This window comes from Rhodamnia argentea, chromosome 1 (genome assembly GCF_020921035.1).
Source record: "Rhodamnia argentea isolate NSW1041297 chromosome 1, ASM2092103v1, whole genome shotgun sequence".
Taxonomy (NCBI): Eukaryota; Viridiplantae; Streptophyta; class Magnoliopsida; order Myrtales; family Myrtaceae; genus Rhodamnia; species Rhodamnia argentea.
This window is the reverse complement of record NC_063150.1, coordinates 19,087,799-19,095,935: the sequence shown is the minus strand read 5'-3', so window position 1 is coordinate 19,095,935 and position 8,137 is coordinate 19,087,799. Positions and strand designations below refer to the sequence as shown.

At 39.7% G+C, this 8,137-nt stretch overlaps 1 pseudogene; it reads left to right on the top strand.

Moving 5' to 3' along the window:
• The first annotated feature begins 1,501 nt into the window (after positions 1–1,501).
• Positions 1,502–3,503, top strand: LOC125316079 (annotated as a pseudogene).
• Positions 3,504–8,137: the final 4,634 nt, after the last annotated feature.

Here is an 8,137-nt window from a genome sequence, read left to right as displayed (position 1 = left end):
TGGCATGAGAAACATTTTATCGTCGTCAAAGCACTGTTTAGTCTCCAATTAAAGAAACTGATCATATTTCTATTTAAATGATTGTCAAATAACTTGTGGAAGCCCACATACGAAGAGGCGCTATATAGCACGTGATGCGAAAGGTTTTAAGCCTGGATGACCTTTTACTATAATGTGTAGAGAAACAGTTTACGGTCATTGTGATCCTTGTTGACCGCACTGGTTTTACCTTGGTTATGTTAGATACTTCCTCGAAATAGCTCCTTGTGGTTACGGTCTCTTGTTCTTCTTTGAAATTGAATTGAGTTTAACCATAAACAAATCTTACTTAAATGACACACACACACACACACACACACACACATATATATATATATATATATATATATATATGAACAAATTAAGAAAATCTATTTCAAATTGTCGACTTCTCACGAAATTGCAATTTTTTTTATAAATTTGTCATGCACTTTGTATAATTGGAAATTTTAGTGGAAGCTTACCTTTTCGCTCGAACTTTCGGAGACTACCGAATCAAGACATATATTTCAAGATGTCTAGAAAATTGTAACCTTTAATTTCATACATGTCATATGAATAAATAGGTTTTGTAGGTGAGTGTGTGACGGCGGGGCTTCTTGAAAGGAAGTGATAGGGAACGTGTTGAGTATGCCAATGAAAAGATGTAATATAAGAGGTACGATGGTTGAATGCATCTCTCTTTAATTTGTAGATCATTATTTTGACTATTTAAAGAAATCGTAAACTATTAGATTCTTTTAAAAGAGGACATACATTGACAGAAAATAAAATGTCCACGTCCTTGTTTGATGTCTGATCGCAAAGACCGAGTGAGAAGCGACCAAGGTAAGATTTCTCAAGTGTCAAAAGCTTTGTATGGGCGGACTCGATTAACCGATAAGAAAACTAGTTTTAGCCGACAAGGAATACATGTGAAATAACCAATTGTTGGACCGAAATGATTTGACAAAGGAAGATTGAGTGTTTTTGGTCCATAAAAGGAAGATCGAGTTAACCGATAAAATGCCATCTCGTAACCATCGACGAACTTGCGATTAAATTATCGCCATGTAACGGAATTAATAAAGTCGGCTATAATATATGGATAGATGCAACTATCAAAGACATATTTAATCAGGCACGAAAATAATTGACTCAGATGCAATTTTGTAAGTAACAATCGAATGAACTGACGAGCTTAGGTGTAATGTCAATAGAAGTAAGACGGAAAGAACATAAGCGTCAGCCGGTGGGATCGACGGTGTCGGACATGTGAACGAGGATTGCTAAATTGCATGCATGTATCAAAAAGGCGATTTACAGTCTGTAATTATCTTTACTCGGAGGATGATGCGAATCGGGTAAATTAGGATTGCCGTCGCCCCCGGACCCGCTTCCCCTTCCTCCGCCTTGTCTCCGCCCAGCTGCTGGATTCCACGCGCCACCGCTGCCGACGCAAGTGAGCCTCCCTCCGCCCGGTCCCGGCGGCGACGGCCTTGGACCTCGAGAAAAAGTCACCTACGGCCATTGCTGACACAATCGACCTCATCCGAGATCTTCTGTTCCCATTTTTGCGCCCCTGCGTGGCAGAAAGATCTCGTCAACCTGAGTAAGCTTCTTGACTTAGAATTAGTGATTTTTTTGCCTGATCCCTTCTTCATATGACCCTGGCTCAGTAAAACCTGCCCCATGAACAGACCTGCCGAATCAATGGGCGAAATTTTGACCGAGGATATCTTCATCGACATACTCTCGAGGCTACTGGCCAAGTCATTGATCCGATTCAAATGCGTGACCAAACGGTGGTGGTCTCTGATTTCTGATCTAATTTCTGACTGGAGCTTTGTCATGTTGCATCTTCAGAGGCTGAAGGCAGGGGATTTGATTCCTAACCAAAGGATCGTCATCGGAAGCCGCTACAGCCCCCTCGCTACAGTAGACTACGAGGCGCTTGACCGCGGCGGCGTGGATCCGGTGGTGGTGCCTCATACGATCAATCCTCTCTGGAAGCCCCTGGTCGTGGGGTCCTGTGATGGCTTGGTATGTTTACTTGTACCCAGCATTTTCCTCATATATAACCCGACCACCAGGGATTTTCCTCATATATAACCCGACCACCAGGGAGTATAGAGAGTTGCCTGTTTCCGATTTTCCTCAGGAATATGAATATGATTTATTCTGTGGATTCGGATACGACCCTCGATCTGATGACTACAAAATAGTAGAGGGCGTCATTGGTGATGAAAATTGGAAGGTGGCAATATTTTCGCTCAAGTCCGGTTCTTGGAGAACTATATGAGTCCAGTTCCAGGAAGAAAGCCATCTCAAAGATTCCGGCCAGGGAGTTTATTGGAACGGGGCCTTACACTGGTGTGTCCTCGACGAAAGGGTTGTTTGTGATAGGCTAAGAGAGAGGTCTGTGATAATGTCATTTGATTTGTCAGAAGAGATATTCCACCGGGAGCTTCCGGTCCCTGAAGTCGATGTGGACATGACTTTAATGGAACTTGTGATCCATGGAGCCAGTCTGTCCATATACAGCAGCGGCCACGGTCTTCGCCTCGAGGCATGGATAACGGATGAGGATGAGTATGGGAGAGGAGGAGCATTGTGGACAAAATGTTTCAGCGTTGCTTGCATACCTGCCTTCGAAAATTGGGAGACCCTCCTTGGGAAGACCCCCTCGCGTACACAAGGAGCGGAAAAATCGTTCTTCGGATGGATATGGACTGGATGATTCTGTTCAATCCGGAGGATAATAGTTGGAAGGATTATCCCATTGGGAGGGACGACCTTATATGACATGCTATCTATTTGGAAACTCTTGTTTCTCCCTATCTGAGCCATTAAGAATGTAGCCTCTAAGAGTCGTGCCAGTGGATTGTCAAAGTCCACATACGAAGACGTGCTCTTTATATTGACAGGGTTCGCAATGGCAACATCTCGCATGACGTGGATCAATCCGAATGGTTTACTCTGGATGAAACTGTTTTATCACAATGTTTATAGAACAATTATACATTCATTGTAACAGTTTTAGTGTTTTATCTGGTGTATTGTCTGTTTTTGATGTATGTGGGTATCTTTTGGGAATATTTGTTAGGTTGATCAAGAATACCTGCAATATTAACTTTTTGCGCCTCCGTATGTTTCTGCCTCGATTGTTAGGATGATGGCGTGAACATTGTTGAACTGTACTGTAGCCTTGGCTTAGATTCTTTGCTGCAGTCATCCGGGGATTTGAGGTTCAACTGAATAGTTTGTTACACCCAGTAGATTTGACTTTAAATTGTGTTATCTAAGGTTTGTCCTTTTCCAGTGAGAATTCAGGTTTTTTTAGTTGGAATGAAGGATTGACCTAAGCCAGTTTCACTTTTGCGTTTTATGTTATAGTGCTATAGAGATGGCTTTGTTGATCTAGGGTGATGGCTTAATGGGACTGGGGGCATTCTTGTTCTTGTACATTTTCTTGTACCTTTTTTGGTGACGAAGCCCCTGACACATCTTACTTTCTAAGATGTGTTTCTTGGACAGGTTTCGTCGTTCTTTTCCAGAAAATAGACTATTAAAATAAGGTGCAGATTATGGATTTCTTGATCTTGGAACTAGACATGGCCACGGGCCGGTTTGAGCCCGGAACCGGCCCGGCCTCTCATGGACTGGTTACGGTTTAAAAAAATTCGTAACCGGCGGTTCCGGGCCGGTTCCGAACCGCTAAAATTCAGAATCAGAACCGGCCCTTGAACCGACCTGGAACCAGCAGTTCCGAACCGGAACTAGGACCGCCCCTTCAAGGGCTGGTTCTGGTTCAAGCATGGCCACGAACCGGTACTGCCGGTTTGTGAACCAGAACCGGCGGTTCACGGCCCGTGGCCATGTCTATTTGGAACTAAATTTTAGTACTTGTGGAGGTGCTGTGAGCTCTGGAGTTCTCGGGGGAAATTTGGTTTTGAATTGACCAAAGCCTAATTAAGACTGTTATTTTCAAGTCCTAGAATGATTTTATTCTTGGGGCATAATGAAGTCTTCTTCTCTCTGTAAGTTTGGTATTGATTTCCAGTTTCCAGTATATATATATATATATGGATTCCTTGAAAAGAGCTTGACAATTCAGCAGTTTGAAATTTTAGAGGAAAGATAGGTAAAAGGGTTTTAAGAAAGAAAATCAGTTAAAAAGAAACGTATTAGGTTTTACTATTTGAATTGGTCAGCTGAACATATTTATTTTCTTCCATTACGAGGTCATGCAGACATCACTGCCAAGTGCTACAATGCTTGAGTGCCTTGGGGGCGTCTCAAAATGTATGATGTAGGGATTTTGTGGAGGCTTGTGCATGCCTCACCACCTGAATTGCGCATCTCCTGCTCACACAAGTTTCCTATGAATAATAACCGTGCAGTATATTTCACAATAGGTATGTCCTAGAAGCTTTATCCAGGGAAAAGTAGTCACAGTACGTTATGCCTGGTGGAAGATTCTTAAAGGGCCTGTGAAGGGCTTAGGAGAGAAAACTTTCTGGTCTTTTTGGCTACTATCATAATCTAGTTTAACCGACAGTTGTTCTCGCTTATTCTAACAACTGAAGGACAGGGGAGACTCAAAACTTTCCTGACCTATTCTAAGGACAAGGCAATGAATCATCCTGAAAATAGTGAAAAACCAAAGAGATGCGGCATTAGTGATGGATCTACAATCTCCATGCTAGGTTAGTGGAAAAAGGGGTGAAAGAAGAAATAAATGGACAGAACTATTCCTTTATTAGTACTTTATGATCCGATAGGAGATGATGCTTTTGTCCATATGTCTTGTTCATATTTCTTAGATTATGCCTGATTGTTTGAACTCAAGAGATAGTACTAAATACGAAAACTATTCTAAACCAAGATTTTCAGTGGTTTAAGTTAAGTTCTTAATTTGGTTTTGCTCGAAACTGTGAGTTTTGATGAGATAAGTCCAGGTTGGTTTCTCCACGAAGCATTGCAAAGCCAATGAACGGTTGTCTTACCCACATAACTGAACCTTTCTCCCAAAAGGAGATATATAATGCTCACATCCTACGTATAGAACCAAAACACCACTCATCAGATAATCTACTTCCCATTATCCTTTAAATGGGATTGATACTCTTTTGAATCAGGACAATTGTTCTTAGCTTGCAATGAATAATGTTTATTTCTTGAAAATTGCATGTTCTTGAATTTTTATGACTAGAGCTTTGTTGTAAGACTCATAATTGGACTGCAATTTTGTACTCAATATTGAACTCCTTGTTTCTGTCAACCACATAAGTCTTCTTTGGATGATAATTCTTGTGAGACTCTAATAGCCAAATCAACTGATGATGCATTTTGAGCAACTTTGTTATATGCATGTATTTCTTATGTTAATTTAAACATGGTGGTGCAAATCATGTATCAGCATTAGAATGGTTATAGGTCTGTTGGTGTGTTGCATGACCGTTGATATACTGTAATGGTGGTTTGCTTTTCAAGTTTGCTTAATCTCAATGTTGCTTCATTTGAGCTAATATTAAAGAAGTTATTCTTGATTGTAGAAGGTTCTTTCTTATTTTTCTAACAAATTTTCCAATATCATTTGAGGACGGAACTATCTGATTATGTTACGGGCATCTTGTAGTTAATAATTAATCAATTTCAAATTACTGCAAGTTTTGACCGTGGATGCTGGTGGGATGTTAATTTGGTGTCTGATGATCGTCATAATTACTGAGAAAATGCTAGAGATATCATTAGCAAGTATGAAAGAAACTGTCTGGAATAAGAAATTCTTTTCGCTAGATTGGGCAACTATGTCCTAAAGAATGTTCGCTTGAAAAATTCGATGTGGGGCAGAATTATGGCATAACCCCTCTTTGTGATTATTGCGTGATGTAATTGTTCATCTTTCCAGGTGCAATCAATCAAAGTTCCTGCCACGAATAACTACTTCGCAACAGCATCTCTCGATAATACATGGTGCTTTTATGAGTTTTCAACTGGTTAATGCCAAATTCAAGACTTTGTCCGAGTTGAACACTTTAGTTAATGCTAAATCCAGAGCTTCAGATCCTGAGGAAACTTGGACGCTCAAGAGCCAACCAGTCAGTGTATGTCAAACATAATTTTATTCTCATGTCCTTCTTTTAACTTGGATCAGTATAGTCAAATTGTACCATAGACAGGACCACTATTCAAGGCAAAAAGAAAGCTTATGATTTCTTCGTGAAGATATCCTTATCCAACGACGTCAGTAACTGCAAAATTCAAGTTGCATGATGACCGAAAATACTAACCAGTTGGTCAGAACAAATATGCAGATGCTTGGTTTATCCCCTGCGAGTAAACAAGGACTCATTACTAACAGGGGGCTTCGGACCGAGAAAGACGACTAATATATCTCGATCAAGACCGAACAGAAGATGATTGCAAATATAATGACAGCAAAATCAAGAACACTTTTTTTTTATTTATAGAAAACCTGACATTCAATGTGAACGTTCTATACCTCATTGGTTTCACCTCGGTTCTGTTCCTCAGATACTTATTCGAGATACCTCGCTGTGGTTACGGTTTCCAGTTCTTCCATTATTCGGCTTTTTGATCAAATTGCTAGTTCCAAGTGGAATTCCCTCTGGGCAATGCGAGAACCGCTCATGATTATATATAACTCTGCAGTGTCGTCAAACTATGGAACATATTGGGTCTTCTCTATTAATCCACACAATGAAGAAAATAGACAATGGAAGTTACCATGCGCTTTATATAGAATTGAGGTCAAATTACAAATTCTACAAGAATTGCAAACATGGTTCTTTGAAGTCGAAATGAGTTTAAACATGAGCAAATATTGCCTTAAACGATATATTTGAACAAATTAAGAAAATCTTTTTCAAATTGTTGACTTTTCGCAAAACAAACGAAATCTTAATTCTTATTGACACTTAAAATTTTTTCAGATAGGTCGATCATGCACGTTGCATCATCGGAAAATTTAAGAAAAAGCTTACTTTTTCACACAAAATTTTAGAGGCTAGTAAACCAAGAGACATAAATTTGAGGAAGTCTAGTAGAGAAGGCTGAAGCTCAAGCGGTGGGGGCCATGGAAAAAGCTTGAGAGTGAAAGGTTGAAGATGATTCAGATCCGTAAAGAAGCATATGTAAAGTTACAACCTTTAGTTCGATACATGTCATCTGAATAAAAAGATTTTCTAGGCGAGTGTCACGGTGGGGCTTCTCGAAAGGAAGGGATAGGGAATGTGCAGAGGGTGCCAGTGAAAATATTTAATACGAAAAGTATGATGATTGAATGCACGTCTCTTCAATTTGTAGATCCTCATTACGGATACTTAAAGAAACTGAAAAACTATTTGATTCTTTTGACCAAAAAAAAAAAAAAAATCCACATCTTTGACCGATCTTGATCGACAGAGACCGAGTGAGAAGCGACCAAGGTAAAATTTGCCTAGTGTCGGAACTTTTGTGTCTGCGTCCTTGATCGATATCTCGATTGACAGAGACCGAGTGAGAAGCGATCGGGATAAAGTTTGACCATCGACAAACCGGAGATAAAATTATCGCCAAGTAATGGAATTGATAAAGTCAAAGAAAACTCATGGATGGATGCAACTGTCACAGACATATTTAATCAGGTAATGGAAACAATTGACACAAATGCAATCATCAGAGCAGTATTGAAACCGACGAACTTAAGTGTAACGTCAAAGGAGGTAACCGTCGATGGAAGGAACATAGTCGTAAGATGGTGGAATCGACAATTACATGTGAATGGTGACTGCCAAATTGCATGCAGCAACGTAGAACTAGCTTAAATGTCTTATTAACTGTATATTATCCATAAATCAAATATATAAGTACTTGAATTGTAATTTGTACAACCAATAATTAATTAAATAACACCGGTTATTCAAATATATCTTTCTTCAGACTATATATCTTTACATGACGGGCAATGTTTACTCGTTTTACTAACCAATAATTAATTAAAGAACACTCCTTTCGATATTTAGCAATACCTGCTCAAGTGAATGAACTATTTTTCCAGCCACGAAGGAGAGAGAGATAGAGGAGTATGAATGTACGATATCACCCTTCTCTG